This window comes from Psammomys obesus, unplaced genomic scaffold (assembly GCF_907164565.1).
Source record: "Psammomys obesus unplaced genomic scaffold, mPsaObe1.curated_primary_1811, whole genome shotgun sequence".
NCBI classification, from domain to species: Eukaryota; Metazoa; Chordata; class Mammalia; order Rodentia; family Muridae; genus Psammomys; species Psammomys obesus.
This window is the reverse complement of record NW_026585626.1, coordinates 4,056,026-4,076,602: the sequence shown is the minus strand read 5'-3', so window position 1 is coordinate 4,076,602 and position 20,577 is coordinate 4,056,026. Positions and strand designations below refer to the sequence as shown.

Genomic DNA, 20,577 nt, shown 5'->3' with positions numbered 1-20,577 from the left:
GGCTTCACTGTGATGTGGCTTAGTATATGAAGCCAATATTATTCCCAAGAAGCGGAGTATCTGAAGAACAGCAGGTGAAGTGCAGCTTTGGTGAGCACTGCTTCGAAGGGATTACAGAAAGCAAGTACTGCAGGCTGCTGGGAAGAGTGCTGGGCTTACTGTTCTGCCCAGGGATTAGCAAATTCAAATGCCCCCTAAACTAGCTCCTGCATTCTCTCAAGTCATCCCAACTGCTGCTCAGGAAGTTCTCCTCCTTCACACTGTTTAAAAGGCTCTCATCAACTTTGACACATGGGATAGTCTGCCCAGAGAAGATGACTTTAAATACAAATACCGACAATACAGAACAACAACAATAAAATCCCTTTAATCCTTTCCTAAGACCACTGCATTTTCCTTGATAAATTATCTCACAGACTGTGAAGTTTTGAGAAATAATTTTGATAAAAAGAACCTCAGCAAATTATCATTTCATTATTTTTATTGTTGACTGTTCATGAAGCCCCAAATACCTTGAGGTACTAAGCTTTAGTACCTTCCTAATGCTGCGACCCTTTAACACAGTTCATGTTGTAGTGACCCCAACCATAAACTCTTTTTCACTGCTACATCGTAACTTTAATTTTGCTACTGTTATGAAACATGATGTTAATGTTTGTGTTTTCTGATGGTCTTAGGCAACCCCTGTGAAAAGGTGTTTTGACATTCAAAGTGGTTGCAACCCCCATGTTGAGAACTGCTGCTTTAGAAGAACATAATGGGAGTAAATTTATAAATTCATAAAAGCACACTGAAGAAGCTGCTCTTCTTAGATATTATATTTACTTTGCAAAATGATTCAACAGTATTTGACTACAGAAAGGTTAGTGTAGAAATTGTTATAACTAAGAATAGAAACAATTTAATTTACAATAAGGGATAAAAATAGTTTTAGCATTGCCTCCTTTAGAAAAAGGCAGGGGAGGGATAGAGAGGGTCTCCAAAAGTCACACGATTTCTCCAAGATCCGTGAGGCAGTTAAGTGGCTGAGTCCACACACTGAGCTCTTTCAGGGTAACTATCACTTCCCATCCAGACACAGCTTGGAGAATGGCATTCTTGTAACAGTAAACACAAACATGCACACATATACACATACATGCCTCTGAGACACAAACATGCCCCCATGACATACATGTATAAATACATACGCTCTGAGACATTCACACATACCCTACATACACATACGTGCCCTCTGAGACATATACACATGCACATATACATACACTCCTACTTAATAGGACAGCAATGAACTCACTGTATTCCCCAAAATACACAGCTTGACAAAGCTGCCAGCAATGCTAATGCCAGCTCCATCAAAGTCAACCAGTCTTCCAGCAAAGCATGAAGTAGTAACTTGGAGGTGCAAGAACACAAGCCCGTGAAGGCTGTCTCCAGGCCAACAAGCTCCCACCTCCTCCAGCATGGATAGAGTTAACTGTGATAACTAGTAATGCAGCTGATGTGGTGAAGGAGCGCAAAGTTGCTTAAAAGAACTGTTAATTAGAGCAATGTTAGTGATTTGTGACCTGAGAGTACCCTGCCTCAACTAACCTGAGCCAGGAGGCCTACAAGCTCATAACAGATTAGCAATTCAATGAACTAAATATCTGAGTCCTCCCAATATTCCTATGGTGAACATTGATCCTCCAATGAAAGGAAAAATATAGCCAGGAGACAAAGAAATTGAATTCTTAATACAAAAAAATTAAGACACTTTTTTTCAAATGTTTTAACATACCTGGCTCATTTATGGAACACAATTTTTTAAATATTTAAGAAATGAAAAGATGCCCATTAAGTAAGCAAAATGAGGTGAAAATAATTGGTTTGCAAATTTCCTAAGTGATGTCTCAAGTTTTTTTTTCTTTTTTAAAATTAATTTATTTTTTATTAATTACACTTTATTCACTTTGTATCCCAGCTATAGCCCCCTTCCTCGAATGCCCATCCCCAAGGGCACTGATAGGGAAGGTCCTCCTCCCCTTCCCTCTGACCCTAGCCCATCAGGTATCATCAGGACTAGCTGCATTGTCTTCCTCTGTGGCCTGGTAAAACTGCTTCCTCCTCAGGGGAGGTGATCAAAGAGCCAGCCACTGAGTTCATGTCAGAGACAATCCCTGTTCCCATTACTATGGAACCCACTTGGAGACTGAGCTGTCACAGGCTACATCTGTGCAGGCGTTCTAGATTATCTCCATGCATGGTCCTTGGCTGGAGTACTGTGGAGAAGACAGGAGCTCCCTAAGATTCCCTGTTCTCTGCCCAAAGTTTGGCTGTGGGTTTCAACATCTGCTTCGGTACCCTGTTGGGTGGAGTCTTCCAGAGACACTCTCTGGTAGTTTCTTATGAATGTTTTTCTTGTTTTACAGTGTTTCACCAGCTTGCAAGGAAAAAAAACCCTGAGGTTGCTCTGTGGTGCAAACAAGTCTGGAAATTGTAATCTAATTTTCTCAATCTCGCAAATACCAACAAGTACATTTCCATGTAACATTGGAAATTTAACTTTCAAGATTTTATGCTATCACCATGTAGTGGTATATGTTGATATTTTAAGAAACTTCAACATTAGAAAAAATACCAAAATCATAGAAATTCTTCTGATTCCTGTAGATGTGATGTCCTATATTAACTCCTTAGAAGCAGGAGATGAAATCCTGAAAATTTTAGAAATGGCTTACAAATACCATTCTGTCTGTTTTACACATATGTACACACACACATACACAAACACATAGAACTGGCCAAGCAGGCTCAGGAGGTTAGGCAAGCTAGGCAGAGTAGACAAGCTAGGTAGGCTAAGTAGGCTATGAGGCTATGTAGGCTAGACAGGCAAATAAGCTGGCCAGGAAGCCCCACGGAGCTCTGGTTCTGATTTTCCAGGGCTGGCATATAAACTTGTTCAATATCCTTGGCTTTTAAAAAGTGGATTCTAGAGATTAAACTCTGGACCTTTCATCATGGAGCAATCTGCCTAGCCTTGACCATAGAACACTTCTGGGACACCACGCAGAAGTTTTCCTTTATCTGCAAGGCAGCAGCAGCAGCTCACTTTCAAATGGTTATTTCCTTCTTTTCTGAAGACAAGTAGTTCAGGTCTCTGCCTAACTTCTCTGTTATACAAATAGAGACCACTTCCATAGATAAGAGGCCTAACTTTTACCAGCATATGCCTGAAGAATGGCAGGCTTTCTCATTCAATCACTAAGTTAGCATCACAAAAAGAATACATCCAAACTCCAAATCCAAATTTTCTCTTCTAAACTTATTAGCCCATCTTTTCAGCACTATCCTACCATAAGGATAGCAGAACTTACTGGTGCTATCATTCACCCAAATTTCCAGAATAAAGGCCTCAGAATTTTCTCTAAGTTCTTTCTTTTGCTTATGTTCCACATCAGGTCCATTCAACTACCTTGAAAAGATCTCCAGAACTGATGGGAATGGGGTGTAACTTACCAGCAGATTTCTTGACTAATATATATACAGTTCTGGGTTTGAGTACTAGCTCTGCCCTCCCACAAAATTATAATTCTAAAATTGCATAGAAACTCCTCAAATTACTAATGTCCTAATTCAAACAACCATCACCTCCAACAAAAACTATGGTCATAAGTTTTATCTGGTTCTCTACTTTTTCCATTGCCATACCCATATCCCCTGTCCTCCTATATGCACCTACAGTAATCCTCTGACATGAGTCCCCACATAAATTCTCCAATAAGAAAAAGACATAGATTTAGTCGGGTGTGGTAACACATACTTGTAATCCTCAACAGTCAGGAGGCAGAGGCAGAAGGATCGTGAGCTCTATGCAACCACGCACTACATAGCAAGACTGTCAATCCAGGACAATAATATATATTTAGATAAAATCATAATTCCTACGTCCAACAATAGCAGCTTCTGTGTCTTCATCTACTATATTCCTTACACTTTTATCAAACATCTCCCCTCCACTCCCATCTATAGGTTATTTTTATACTTGCTATCTGTCAGATGGAAATTGTTCTTTTCCTAGATATTGGTATAATTTCATCTAAATTGCTCTTGCAATTATCCCTTTCAGATTGACCTCTTCTTGGTCATCATATTGATAATGCCAGTTTCTATCATATTCTTTTTCTTATACCTTTTATTAATAGATAGATAGCACATCCACTGCCTAGGTAACCTTCATGAGTGCAGAAACTTTTCTGCTGACCCACTTTTTGAAGAGAACAATGATTCGGGTATATGGCACACAATCGGTTCGAAAGATTGATTCCCTTAAAAAAGGACATGAATAGCAACAATAAGAAACAATTCACTTAATAAGCTTCTCAGGTTCATGAATTAGCATGAATCACCCCACAAAAAGTACTTGAATACGTAGCCACGTAAAGCTGTTTACATAGACTGTATCAACTTAAGGTTTTGCTGACAGGTTGTGGAAAAACATCTTTCACATAATTTAAAAGTCAAGAAAAATATGATTTTTATCTTTATATTTTCAGGCATCCTTAGAATAATAATTTTTCTTCAACAAGACAGTAAGGGGGAAAAGAACAGACCTGAGGTTTATCTTGCCCAGTTATCTTACTGTATTTTCTTTTATTTTTTAAATTGCACTCTTACCTTCAAATGTTTGCTCATAAGAAAGCATAAACATAAAATATAATTGAAGCTTTTTTAGGTAAGAGGTAAAGGAAATCTTTAATTACAGTTACTAGAATGGCCATATCAAGGTCTTAATAACATAGCTGGCAATCAAAGTCTTTTACATAGTCATGCTGACTCTCACCCAAATAGGAAGGATTGTGAGTCTACTTAAAATAAGAGATTTGGTCTGAGAAGACATTTTCTTTGTAAATCACAAATAAATTAAACAAAGAAAAGCCTTAGGATGAATATACTGGTTTGCTTATCTGTATCAAAACACAGGTCATTTCATATCTGTATAATCTATTCACCCATTCAAATTTTATTTACTACTGAGGATCTTTCTTATTTGTAAAATCCTAGTACTTTTTAGGCCCTGGGGATTCAATCCTAGCGCTGCAAAATATACACACACTATTTATTCACATTTACTATAGGCCAAAGATTATAAAACCTTTAAAAACAGAATGATTAAATTATGATGCTTAGTGACTATTAAAAAAAAATGACTAAAAATGGACTGGGTGGGCCACATCTTTAATCCCAGCACTCAGAAGTCAGAGAAAGGGAGATCTCTACCATTCAAGACCAGCTGGTTTAAAATATGAGTTCCAGGTCTCTTTTTTTTGTTTGTTTGTTTTTTATTAATTACACTTTATTCACTTTGTATCCCCCCATAAACTAATCCCTCCTCTTCTCCCATTCACTCCCCTTCTTCACTCATGCCCCTCCACAAGTCCACTGAGAGTGGAGGTCCTCCTCTCCTTCCTTCTGATCTTAGTCTATCAGATCTCATCAGGAGTGGCTGCTTTGTCTTCCTCTGTGGCCTGGTAAGGCTGCTCCCCCCTCGGGGGGAGGGGGTTGATCAAAAAACAGGCCAATCAGATTATGTCAGAGGCAGTCACTTTCCATTACTATGTAACCCACTTGGACACTAAACCATCATGGGCTACATCCATGCAGGGGTTCTAGGTTATCTCCATGCATGGTACTTGGTTGGAGTATGAGTCTCTGGGAAGACCCTTGTGTTCAAATTTCTGGTTCTGTTGCTCTCCTTGTGTAGCTCCTGTCCTTTCCAGATCTTACTATTTCCCACTTCTTACATAAGATTCCATGCACACTGCCCAACAGTTGGCCATAAGTCTCAGCATCTGCTTTGATAGTCTGCAGGGCAGAGCCTTTCAGAGGCCCTCCGGGATGGGTTTCTAGCTTGTTTCCTGTTTAATTCTTCTTCTGATGTCCTTCCTCTTTGCCTTGCAGGATGGGTTCCAGGTCTCTTAATGATACATAGAAAGACACTGTTTCAAAAAAGAACACTACTTTCTGCCTCGGCAACCACCTTGCAGTAACTCGACAAAATGATGACCACAAAGGGGAAGAGGAGGGGCACTCAGTACATGTTCTCCAGGCCTTTCCAGAAACATGGAGTTTTTCCTTTGGCCACATACATGGGAATCCACAAAATGGGTGACATTGTAGAGATCAAGGGCTGGGCACTGCTCAAAAAGGAATGCCCCGTAAGTGTTACCAAGGCAAAACTGGATGTGTCTACAACGTCATGCAGCTTGCCGTGAGCATCATTGTGAAAAAGCATGTTATGGGCAAGATCCTGGCCAAGAGGATCAAGCACTATAAGAGAAAGGACAGCTTCCTGAAGTGTGGAAAGGAGAACAACCAGAAGGAAGAGGCCAGGAGAAGGGCACCTGGATTCAGCTCAAGCGCCAGCCTGTGCCTCCTCGCTACCCCAAAGAAGCACACTTTGTGAGGACCAACAGGAAGAAGCCAGGGCTGCTGGAGCACATTCCATATGAGTTGATGGCCTGATGAGCCAAAAATAAAGGCCCAGACTGTAAAATAAACAAACAAACAAAACCCCACGAAAAAACAAAAAAGAACACTACCAACAACAAAACAAACAAACAAACAAACAAAAAACCAACTGAAAACAAAAACTAAGAAGAAAACTTTAAAGATTGTCTTTGGTAACACTGAGAGCCAGAGAGACAGCTCAGAGGTTAATATCACATTCTGCTCCTGCAGAGGACCCATCATCAATCAGTACCAAGCATCCACATCAGACAGTTCACAGCCTTCTTAAACTCCACTTCCAAAGAATCCAACACACTCTTCTGCTCTCCTTGTATACCTGCACTGCTTTGCACATGACCCTACTGCCCCCCAACAACTAAAAATAAGATAATTTTTTTAAGAGAGCTAGCATGTCTAAGTGCCTGATTCCTATAGAGAAGATAGTGTTTGAGCTATATGATTTGAAAAGCAGAAGACGGGCATTTTAAAATAGAAAACAGGTGAGTCTGAAAAGGAAAGCACACCAAAATTAAAATAAAACAAAACAAAAAGAAGCTTTAAAAAAAACTTACAGACTGATTAGAATCTATAACTAAGGTGGTTCCTTTCAACTGCCATACATACATAAAAATCATACAATTTTCTCATAAAGATAGAAATATCAGTTTTATATTATTAAGTTAATTGAGAATGTATTCAAAATGAATCACAGGAAAGAAAGGCTAAGAAGAATGAGATTCTAGGTCACAGTGTGCTCAGGAGAAATCCTAGGGACTGCAGCAATGGGCCTGTATGGTATCTGTTAGGAGTCATTCCTAATAATACCACATATAATTAAACATTCTGCCTATCAGTATATAAATTTCCAGTAATAAAATACATGTTTTATACCAAATAATTTATCTAACATATAAATGAATAAGGATAAAAGTAATATATGTACAAATATATTCAATTTTACATATTACTCAGTAATGTCATGTTCATATATATTATAAGTTATATGTAATTATATATACATATAAATTATATACAAATATAATTATATAATTAAAGACATTGCACATTTAACACAAAGCTATTAGATTAGATTTTGAAATCCATTGTTTTAAAAGCTTATAAAAGATACTGGTAATTCATCTTCATGACTATCTACAAACACTTAAACAGGGCCAAAATGAGAGATTCTAGGACCAATAATTATGCTACAAAGTGAAATGGAGCCTCAAATAAAATAGTCCATGCTATTTGCATACATAACTTGTTTCCCTCAGTATCTAAGCCTAGCGGAACCAAAGAAACCCACATCCTAAGCCACATAACAGAGCCACCTGGTTTTGTTCTTATCACAGGATGACAAAACGCTTTCAATCCCTTGATGGCACACAGACATCCTCAACATTTGTATGTGTTTTTTAACTAACAAAACGGTGTGCCCTTCCTGAGTTCGAGAATGGTAAAAGGCTCAATGCAAACACTTCTTAGGATAATTTTGCCACTCCATTTAAAGATACAGGCTCAAGAGTTTCACAACACAACCATCCTGTGTCCCTTTTGTTGCTCTAAGGCTTACATGGTTGAGTATGATTTCAGAAAGTTTCTGTACTTCACCTTGGTGGTGCTTCTTTGAAATCCCAAAACAATGGGGGCTGAGGAAAAAGATCACAAGAGAATCACAAGTTCATGGCTAGTATTGGGCTAAACAGATAGACAGACCCTGTAAAAGCCAGACCAAAGAGGTGGAGAGAACTGGGAGGAAAAAAAAAAGAGAGAGTAAAGTATCTTTGGGTTTATACTTATAAATATATATATATATATATATATATATATATATATATATATATACACACACACACACATCAATATCACCTTTGGTATCAAAATAGTAATGATTTTCAACAGTACAACAAAATAAAAAGGTTTTAATGCTGTAATCATGTTATAGAAATTAAAAACATGAGAAAGCACATATTTAAAAAGCTTCCCTTTCCCAATTTTCTGAAAAAGCACCAGATTGGTTTCCAAAGTGGTTGTACAAGTTTGCACTCCCACTAGCAATGGAGGAGGTTTCTCCTTTCTCCACATCCTCTCCAGCATGTGTTGTCACTTGAGTTTTTGATCTTAGCCATTCTGATGGGTATAAGATTGAATCTCTGGGTTGTTCTGACCTGTATTTCCCTGATGACTAAGGATGTTAGACATTTCTTTTTTTTTTTTCTTTATTAATTACACTTTATTCACTTTGTATCCCCCTGTGGTTCCCTCCCTCCTCCTGTCCCAACCCCTCCCTTCTTCCACCCTCTGCATGCATGCCCCACACCAAAGAGGAGTAGAGAGACACTGGAAATAATCAAACTCAGGGCTGAAATCAATAAATTAGAAACAAATAAAACAATTCAAAGAATCAATGAAATCAAGAGCTGGTTCTTTGAGAAAATCAACAAGATACACAAACCCTTAGCCAAACTAACTAAAAGGCAGAGAGAAACTATCCAAATCCACAAAATCCAAAATGAAAAGGGGGACATAACCACAGACACTGAAGAAATCCAAACAATAATTAGGTCTTACTTCCAAAGTCTATATGCCACAAAATTTGAAAATCTAAATGAAATGGACAATTTTCTTGACGGATTCTACATGCCAAAGCTGAATCAAGACCAGGTAAACCAATTAAATAGTCCTATATCCCCTAAAGAAATAGAAGCTGTCATCAAAAGTCTACCATGCAAAAAATGCCCAGGGTCAGATGGTTTCAGTGCTGAATTCTACCAGATCTTCAAAGAAGAGCTAACACCAATACTCTTTAAACTATTCCACAAAATAGAAACAGAAGGAACACTACCAAACTCATTCTATGAAGCCACAGTCACCTTGGTACCTAAACCTCACAAAGACCCAACAAAGAAAGAGAATTTCAGGCCAATCTCCCTCATGAACATTGATATAAAAATACTCAACAAAATACTTGCAAACCGAATCCAAGAACACATCAAAGATATCATCCACCATGACCAAATAGGCTTCATCCCAGGCATGCGGGGGTGGTTCAATATACGGAAATCCATCAATATGATCCACCACATAAACAAACTGAAGGAGAAAAACCACATAATCATCTCCTTAGATGCTGAAAAGGCATTTGACAAAATCCAACATCCATTCATGTTTAAAGTCTTGGAGAGATCAGGGATACAAGGCACATACATGAACATACTAAAGGTGATATACAGCAAGCCTATAGCCAACATCAAACTAAACGGAAAGAAACTTAAATCAATCCCACTGAAATCAGGGAGAAGGCAAGGCTGTCCACTCTCTCCATATCTCTTCAACATTGTTCTTGAAGTCCTTGCTAGAGCAATAAGACAATTGAAGGAGATCAAGGGGATACAAATTGGAAAGGAAGAAGTCAAAGTATCACTGTTTGCAGATGATATGATAGTATACCTGAGTGACCCCAAAAATTCTACCAGGGAACTCCTACAGCTGATTAACACCTTCAGCAAAGAGGCTGGATACAAAATTAACTCCAAAAAATCAGTAGCCCTCCTGTATGTTAGGCATTTCTTTAAGTGTGCCCCTGACATTCTATATTCCTCTGTTGAAAATTCTCTGCATAGCTCTGCTCCCCATTTTTAAACTGTATTATTGGGTTTGTTGATGTCTGATTTCTTGAGTTCTTTATATATTCTGGATATTAGTTTCTGTCAGATATAGGGTTGGTAAAGATCCTTTCCCAGTCTGTAGGCTGTCATTTTGTTCTGATGACAGTGTCATTTGCTTTATAGAAGCTTTTCAGTTTCATGAGGTCCCATTTATTCATTGTCCATCTTAGAGCCTGAGCTGTTGGTGTTCTGTTCAGGAAATTGTCTCCTTGTGCCAATGAGTTCGAGGCTCTTCCTCACTTTGTATTCCCACAGATTTACTGTGTGGGGTTTTATATTAAGATCTTTGATCCACTTGGACATCAGTTTTGTGCAGGGTGATAGATATGGGTCTACTTGCATGTTTCTACATGTGAACTTCCAATGAGACCAGCACCATTTGTTGAAAATGCTATCTTTTTCCATTGTATGGCTTTGGCATCTTTGTCAAAAATCAGGTGTCCATAAGTGTGTGGGCTTATTTCTGGGTCTTCTATCCAATTCCATTGATCCACCAATCTGTTTACTACCTCAAAATGCAGCTATAGCACTCCTGGGCATATACCCAAAAGATGCCCCACCATTCCATAAGGACATTTGCTCAACTATGTTCATAGCAGCTTTATTTGTGGTAGCCAGAATCTGGAAACAACCTAGATGTACCTCAATGGAGGAATGGATACAGAAATTGTGGTACATCTACATAATGGAATACTTCTCAGATATTACAAACAAGGAAATCATGAAATTTGTAGGCAAATGGATGGAACTAGAAGAGATCATCCTGAGTGAGGTAACCCAGAAAACGAAAGACAGGCAGGGTATATACATGGTATGATAAGCGGATATTAGTCGTATAATATAGAACAGCCACCTACAGGACCTAAAGAAGCTAAACACTAAGGAGGACCTAGGGAGGATGCTTAAATATCATTCAGAATGGCAAACAGGATAGACACCAGAAGCAGTGGAAGGGAGGAAATAGGATGGGAGTCTACTATAGAGGGTCCTCTGAAATGATTCACCCAAGAAGGGATTAAAGCAGATGATGAGACTCAGGGCCAAACTTTGGGGAGAATGTAGGGAGTCTTATGGAGGAAGAGAGCAGTGGGATTAGGGGGACATGGAGGGGACAGGAGCTCCACAAGAAAACCAACAAAACTAAAAGATCTGAGCCCAGGGGGTCCTGCAGAGACTGATGTACCAATGGAGGACCGTTCATGAAGAAGAACTAGACCGCCTGCTCAAATGCTGCTGACTGGCAGCTCAGTCTCCATGTGGATCTCTGAGTGAGGGGAGCAGGGGCTGACTCTATCATGAACTCAGTTCACTGTTGTCTGATCACTTGCCCCTGATGATGCAGCCTGGCCAGGCCATGGAGGAAGAGGATCCAGACAGTCCTGATGAGACTTAAAGAGCTATGGGCAGAGGGCAATAGTGGAGAACTCCCCCTTTCAGTGGACTAGGTAAAGGAGATGAGGGGAAGTGAGGGGGAGACTAGGGGAGTTGAAGGAGGAAGCTTCAATTGGGATATATAATGAGTAAATTATGAAGAAAAAAATTTTTAAAAGCTTGACTTTCTCAGAAAATATATATTTTTAGAGTGATTAAAATAGTTTTTAGTTTTCTTTATTTTTATAATTTATTTATTTTTATTAATTACGGTTTATTCACTTTGTATCCCCCCATAAGGCCCTCCCTCCTCCCTTCCCGGTCTCATCCTCCCTCCCCCTTCTTCACTCATGCCCCTTCCCATGCCCACTGATAGGGGAGGTCCTCCTCTCCTTCCTTCTGATCTTAGTCTATCTGATCACATCAGGAGTGGCTGCATTGTCATCTGCTGTGGCCTGGTAAGGCTGCTCCCCCCCAGGGGGAAGTGATCAAAGAGCAGGCCAATCAGATTATGTCAGAGGCAGTCCCTCTTCCCATTACTATGTAATCCACTTGGACACTAAGCTGTCATGGGCTACATATGTGCAGGGGTTCTAGATTATCTCTAAGTATGGTTCCAACCAAGTACCATGCATGGAGATAACCTAGTCTCTGGGAAGACACCTGTGTTCAAATTTCTGGTTCTGATGTTCTCCTTGTGGAGCTCCTGTCCTCTCCAGATCTTACTATTTCCCACTTCTTACATAATATTCCATGCACACTGCCCAACAGTTGGCCATAAGTCTCAGCATCTGCTTTGATAGCCTGCAGGGTAGAGCCTTTCAGAGGCCCTCTGTGGCAGGTTCCTAGCTTGTTTCCTGTTTTCTTCTTCTTCTGAAGTCGTTCCTCTTTACCTTTCAGGATGGTGACTGAACATTTTAGTCAGGGTCCTCTCTCTTGACTAGTTTCTTTAGATGTACAGATTTTACTAGGTTTATCCTATGTTATGTGTCTATATGAGTGAGTATATACCGTGTGTGTCTTTCTGCTTCTGGGACAGCTCACTCAGGATGATCCTTTCCAGGTCCCACCATTTACCTGCAAATTTCATGATTTCCTTATTTTTCATTGAAGAGTGATACTCCATTGTGTAGATGTACCACAATTTCTGCATCCATTCTTCAGTTGAGGGGCATCTAAGCTGTTTCCAGCTTCTGGCTATTACAAATCTGCTACAAACATGGTTGAGCAAATGTCCTTATTGTGTACTTGAGCCCCTTTTGGATATATGCCTAGGAGTAGTATGGCTGGATCTTGAGGAAGCTCTATTCAACAAATGGTGCTAGTCTAATTGGATGTCTACATGTAGAAATATAAAATTAGATCCATACTTATCACCCTGCACAAAACTGACGTCCAAGTGGATCAAATGCCTCAACATAAAACCAGACACATTAAATAGGTTAGGAAAAAAAAAAAAAAAACAGTGGGGAATACCCTTGAACTCATTGGCACAGCAGACAATTCCTGAACAGAACACCAACAGCATAGGCTCTAAGAGCAACAATCAATAAATGGGACCTCATGAAACTGAAAAGCTTCTGTAAAGCAAAGGACACCGTCATCAAAACAAAACGACTGCCTACAGATTGGGAAAGAATCTTCACCAACCCTTTATCTGACGGAGGGCTAATATCCAGTATATATAAAGAACTAAAGAGGTTGAAGAGCAGCAAACCAAGTAATCCAATTAAAAAATGGGGAACAGAGCTAAACAGAGAACTCTCTGTAGAGGAATATCGAATAGCAGAGAAACACTTAAAGAAATGCTCAACCTCATTAGCCATTAGGGAAATGCAAATCAAAATGACCCTGAGATTTCACCTTACACCCATCAGAATGGCCAAGATGAAAAACTCAAGTGACAACACATGCTGGAGAGGTTGTGGAAAAAGGGGAACCCTCCTCCACTGCTGGTGGGAATGCAAACTCGTACAACCACTCTGGAAATCAATCTGGTGCTCTCTTAGTTTTTTTTATTTTTAACCAGTATATTTTTATAACAACTTCCAAAGACACTTTATAATGTTTTCTGATTTAGCTTATTTAAATGAATTAATTCCAAAATTAATGGCATTATTCCCATGGTTCTAATGAAAAATAATGCTAATTCAAGTAACCTGTTAAAATATTTGTAAAAAGTATTTAAAGAATGTAACAGCTACCAAAGTGTTTGCCTTGAAAGCAGGAGGATTCTGAGCATGGTGACCTGCACTTTAATGGTAATGCTAGGAAAGCAATGACAGGCAGATCCTTGGGCTCCCTGTGTAGGCAGCCTGATCTAGCCTTCCCTATTTGGCTAGCTCTGAGCCAATGAGAGATCCTATCTCAAAAACAAGATGGACAGCTGCTTGAGGAACAGCACCTACGGTTTGTTCTGGCTTCCACACTTATGTAATAGACATGCATGGACACTAGCACAAACACACATGTGCATGTTCATATACAAACACAGAAGAATTTGGCAATGTCATTCACAACTGATCTCAACTGATTTGTTCAGAAAAGTGCTAGCAACTCAAAGAACTGAAACTCCATAATTTTCCATGCCACGCAACCATAGGGCAAAAACAACTTTTCCCACCAAAGAGCACTGGTGGAAGCCTCACGTCCTTTCACCATCCCAGATTACAACTCAATCCTATTATTCCTATATATTAAACTGCGAAGACTTCAATAATGGCATAATGCCCTATGGCATAAGGCATAATATTGATGCATGATCAGTATTGAAATGCTTTGTTATTCTACAGGGCAGATTTCCCAAACTCAATCCATTTACACTATATTTTACATCTCCATGTTCTCTTCAGTCTCTTTCACACTGGGTGCAGATTAAAAGACCCTACACACCTAAAGACAAAAGAGAAACTGTGCCCCAGACAAGAGGCTACAACTGAACTATCTTTTAATGTATAGCTGATGTTGTAAATCTTTACTCTGTATCATAAACAGCATTCTAAAATGTGGATTTCTAAAATTCTCCAAAGGTATTTAGTACAACTGCTTTACAATTCAAAGCCCCTAATGAAGTCATATTTTCAAAACTTTAATCTACCCAGAACTCTACTGCCTGTAAGGCAGGATAATATTTGACTTGACAGAGTATAGTGGGAAACACTGGCTCAGTCTGTCCATAAAATTGACTCTTGGGACATAGTTTAGAAATGCTAGTTTCTTCTACCTTATAAATCTCAGCTTGAACATAGCCACCTCAGAAGACCTGATAATTGAAGCAGAATAATACATGTCTATGGTTCTCAGCTTTGGAATCTTGTTAAGGGGAGGATGAAGACAGGATACCTACTGCCTGATATTAGTGTAATCCACGTAGTAGCCTATAGACAGTTCCTTGTTCAACTTACTACTAACAGTACAAAAATGGCAAGCACCTAGAAATATTTCTATGACCCACCAAAATGACTCCCTTGTAATTCATTATGAAAGTGTAGAACCACAGATCAGATACTAATGCTAACATGGGCTTCAAAGCACATGCTTGCTTGCATGTACAGATAATGAGAAAATGACATCAGACAGCTTATTTCAAGTTACCCTACAAATAATAAACTGTAATAGTCACTAGGTTTTGCTCATAGAAGGAAGCAGAAAGAAAGAAGGACAAATCCACTCAAAACCAGGGGGGAGGAAATACAGTCTTTATTGTGACTGACTGACAACCACTATTTGCTAGATTCCAAATTCCACAGATGAAATGTGTCAAAAATAAAGCTGGAGTCCTGTCCTTCTCCGCCTTTACATTTTCTCAGTGCCACTGAAGAGACAATCAAGTTGTTTTATTCTCTAGTAACATTTGCAAGTGATCAGGCCCTTACCATGCAAGGACTGTGCTATTCCATGGACAAGATTTGATTAAGCTGTACTGATTGGCAAAGGGACCATTTTCTTCTGATGTTATGACACTATTGGGGAGAGACAAACTGATTTCACCTCTATAAAAGTGAGAGACTACAAGTGGACATATCTGTAAGTAAGTACCTGCTCAGCTGACATCTTACCAAGTCACAATTCCAAACTATTTAACTCCTCCAAAATCAGCTTTGCTGGAAACTGAGGCAGATGGAAAACATCACCCCAGGGAAAGTAGCTGTTGAGCAGATCATGGTCCTAAATTCTCATGCCATCATAGCTTCAGCCAATATTTAAACATTGAGCTTTCTGCAAAGGTGGGGTCACAGAGATTAGCCAGAGCAATGCAGTCTGAGTCATAACTGGAAATTCATCTTCACAGTTTAAAACCAAGCAGTTTGTCTCCCTTTCTAAGACTTATGTGGTGTGTGTGTGTGTGTGTGTGTAGGTGAGAGAGAGAGAGAGAAAGAGAGAGAGAGAGAGAAAAGGTACCTGTATAGGCTAGGCAGCTATGAGATGCCCTACGTGGTTCCTAAGAACCAAACTCAGGTTCTCTGAAGGAATAGGAAGTACTCTTTACAGCTGAGCTATCTTTCCAACCCTGAGATCCCATCTCTTAAGGCAGCTATAATGTACAGTTTCTACATGGCTCAATCACACATTTAAAATTGCAGGACTAACTCCTGATGAGACCTGATAGACTAGGATCAGATGAAAGGGGAGGAGGACCTCCCCTATCAGTGAACTGGGGGAGGGGCATGGGTGGAGAAAAGGGAGGGAGAGTAGGATTGGGAGGGGAAGAGGGAGGGCGCTACAGGTGGGATACAAAGGGAATAAACTGTGATTAATAAAAATAAAAATATTATAATAATAAATATGTCAAATACCTAATCCTGAGTAAACATGCATATATTTTTAAATAAGAAAATGTTTCTTTCATTTTTAACAGTAAATAATTCTAAAAAAAAAAAAAAAATTGCAGGGCTAGGGATGAGGCTCAGCTCTTCTAATGTTGTCTACCATACAGAAATTCCTAGGTCACCAGCACTGAAGAAACCAAATGTGCAGGCACATGCCTTTAATGCTAGCACTCAGGTGTTGAAGGCAAGAGGACCAGAAGCTCAAGATCAATTTCAGTTTCAAAATGAGTTCAAGACAAGTCTGGGACACACCAGACCCTGCCTCAAAATGGGAGGTAGGAGGCTGGAGAAAAAAAAAGCGGGGGGGGGGGCTGGTTATATAGTTCAATTGTTAAAGTGGACTGAACCCTGAGTTCAATTCCTAGGAATGCATAAAACTGAACATGGTAGTATAAGCCTGCAATCCCTTAAGGCCATTGTTGGCTATATGGTGAGTTTGGGGAACGTATGAACTATATAAAACTGTGCCTCCAAATAAATAAGAGAAAATGTTTATACTTTTAAAATGCTTTCTTTGCTATGAGCATCAAGACCCAGACATAGATACCATCTTGCTGTTTTTTTTTTTTCTTCTGTTGTTGGTTGGTCTTGATGTCAATTTATTTTAATGTTATAAATTTTAAGAGTAGAATATTAACACATTTCAATTTGGTAATATTAGAAATTTTTCAGAAAAGCAATAATCAACCCACTTTTTTTCTGAAAGTAGAAACCAAATGGTACTTCCACATCCTCCCATATTAAACTGTATCAGGGTCAACAATCTCAACGCCAAAGAAGTTCAGGTCTAAAAAAACCCAACTTATGGCATAGTTATCAGAAAAATGAAACAGAACTTTAAAATGCCATTTGAAAAGAAGAGTACAAAAGCAACTATAAATCATGGTATATTAATGACATAACATATTAACCCAGTGATTAAAACCAAGGTCACTTACAGTAACACTAGTATGTCTCTCTTAAACAGCCTGGCAGCCTCAGATGCGACTCATAGTTATAATTTTAATCAATTAAACTACAAAATAACTAAAATATAATTTACTCTAAAAATTGTTAATAAAAAGCAGGTCTCCAAAGGAGGCAATTAAAAGTTTCTGGAATATCCAAGGTGATTTACCAAATAATTTATGGCAGATATTGGGAAAGCGGCATAATGATAGAGCTTTGGGTTAAAAAGAAAATGTGTCAAAATGTACGAACAAATGATTTCTTGAGAGCAGTCTAAAATTAGGTGACCAAAAACATAAGCACTATGTCTCAAGTGTGGAGATACAAAGATTTTCCATGAAAATGAGCAAGTATAACACATATAGATTCTGCAAGCGAAGCAAAACCCGAAAGTAAAAATATTGTTTTAGCTGGTAAAAACATTTTTATATGTAAGTGAATTATGGTGTTTCCTAACTGCCTGAAGTGCACACTGAATTGACATTTTAAAAATTCTGTACAATTTGTAGGCTTAAATGAGAAAAATAGAATAAGAAATTAAAGTGTAAAGGAAAACAAAGCGATGAACTCAAGACAAGCACTGGGAAGCAAACCAAACACGCTGCCCCAGACAGAGGGTTTGCTCCCCATGCTGAATCCATACCTCCAAAGTCCCTGCTTGAGGTCTCCATAGGCAGCGCCCATAAAGAAATCTAACAAGCACAGGCGCTTCCCTGCCTCTGCAGTAGGTACTGACAATCTGATAAGTCACGGTGTCCAAGAGGAAGCCATTACTGGGAGTTGGCTAGGAAATTGACATGTAGGACTCAGAAGAACAACAGTTCAAAGTCACACTAGAAACGATTGGTGGAGAGGGATTGGGGAGGGGGCAGACGACTCAGTCAATAAAGCAGAAGGCCTTGATTCAAATCCCCAGCATCCAGTACAAAAAGTCAGGCACGGTGGTGTCCATCTATCATCCTGGTGCAGGGGAAGAAGAGACAGGCAGATTCTTAGAAACCCCATGGTTGGCCAGCCAGCCTACCTGAGTCTGTAAGTTCCAGGTTCAGACAAAGAAATTGCTCTCAAAAAAAGGACACCAATTGACATGCTAATATGTAAAGAGAATCTCAGAGGGCCCCAATCCTACACAAAGAACTATAGGAAAGTAAAGAATGCTGAGAGAAAGAAAGATTTCCCCTGGAAAGAATCCCTAATTGGTTACCCAACACCAACTGGTCAGCCCTGAAATTATATACACACAAGTAACATTATATAGACTGAGCAGTGTGTGTGTGTTAGTGTGTGCTTCTCTGCCTCTGTCTGTATCTGTGACAACAATTAGAAAGAGGTAAAAGGCCATGAATTTGACAGAATAAATAAAAAAATATGTACCTGTGCATGATAATGGGTCGAGAGAAAAAAAACAATGTAATGATATTTTAATTAAAAAAAAAAAAAAAAGGCTGAATTGAAGGCACAGTGTTTAAGACCACTTGCTGCTGTACCAGAGGACTTGAGTTCAGTTCCGCAGCACCCATGATTAGAGGCTCATAACTGCCTCTGACTCTAGCTCCAGAGTATCAGACACACTGTTCTGACGTCCCAGGGCACACTGCACACATGTCCATACACATAAATAAATAATAAAATAGAATCATCTATATACATATATGCAATAGAGAATATACACTCTACATATACACAAATAAACACACACATATATGATAGAGACTAAGAAAGATAGCCACAATTGACGTAGCTCTCCATATACATATGCACATGCACCCACACATGAACAACACGTACACACGAGTGAATGAACACACGAACAAACGAACACACAAACTAGCAAACTCTTAGTTGACTGCAGCTGCTTCAGAAGCCTCTACGAGCCTTGGTCCTCCAATCTCATCCCCCCTTCCCTCCCACAGACTGCAGAGGATCCACAAAAAGTGCACTGCTTTATTCAAGTTCAGACTCCTTGAAGGGACATGTCTTACAGGGCTGTGATTCCGCTTCCAGGACCCAAAGAAGGTACTTTCTTAGCGCATATGACCTGTCACGCTGGTCTAAAGACCTACGTTATTATGCCCGCACCACACAAAGTACATACATCCATGCTCATTTCAATGCCATTTTCTAATACTACTTACTGTTTGGCTTCTTTAATTCAATGTTATCAAAGAACACTATAGTAAAATCAGGAAAATTAATCTATCTATTGCTTCATTTTCATCTTAATAGGAAGTCCCTTAAACAGTATAAGTATAAATGAAGATTTACTAACAACTGTCTGAAAGGTACAGGAGTACAGGACGTTTTTAAAGGATAAAAATTAATAAGATAGATAAATTAATAAAATAGATAATGAATGAATGAACGAACCTAAAAGTTAAAACTACAATTTGCTTTAAGAGGGCAACTTCAATGCCGACTGTGTTATCTGTCAACAGGCATGATCATTAAGCACACATTTGAAAAAGAGAAAAGTTACTGTCAAAATAACTATGGATTATGTAACTTGACTATAAGTTAATGAGACACAATGAAACAAAACAATAGAATATAACACGCAACTTACTGACAACTGAACCCATCAAACAGATATGACAGTCACTCTTACTGTAGAATGAGGCTATAAAGATAAAAAAGAAATTAATTCTGACTTGATGCTGAACATCTACCTGAGGTCTTGCCTGGGTAGTTAAAGAGACAGAGTCAGCAACAGATGCCAAAATCTTCAGTGCTCATTCTTCTTTCAGAATCATAAACATATGTAATTCATAAAAAGATAACAGGTAAATTAATTATGATAAGAGTAATAAACTTTCTATATACTGAAGATCAAGTAAGAAGGGTTAGGGAGGTGGCTCATGCCAGTAACCCTACAAAGGCAGGAAGATTAGGATCAAGGCTATCCTTGGCTACATAGGAAATTCAAGGAAAGCCTGACCCACTTGAGATCGTATCTCAAAAAAATATTAAATTACTTTTTATTAAGTTTATTTTTATTTATTTGAGTATATTTGTGAGGGTATGTTTAGTCAACACATGTGGAGGTGGCAGTACAACTTTCAGAAATGGGTTTTCTCCTTTCATCTTGTCCATCTGGGGGATCAAACTCAGGCCAGCAGGTTTGGCAACAAACGACCTTTATGCACTGAGGGATCTCTGGCTCCATTTGTATGTATGGGAAAAATTGACTCAATTTAAAAAGGGAGACTTCGCAAAGTGGCAGGATACAAAATCAACTCAAAAAAATCAGAAGCCCTCCTGTATACCAAAGACAA

General features: G+C 39.0%; 1 protein-coding gene and 1 pseudogene across 4 annotated transcripts in view; one reads left to right on the top strand and one right to left on the bottom strand.

Moving 5' to 3' along the window:
- The window catches only part of Supt3h (SPT3 homolog, SAGA and STAGA complex component), a 344,588-nt gene that overhangs the window by 202,932 nt on the left and 121,079 nt on the right, over positions 1-20,577 (bottom strand). The gene's annotated exons all lie outside the window — the stretch shown is intronic.
- LOC129680728 (60S ribosomal protein L21-like) lies at positions 6,039-6,504 on the top strand (annotated as a pseudogene).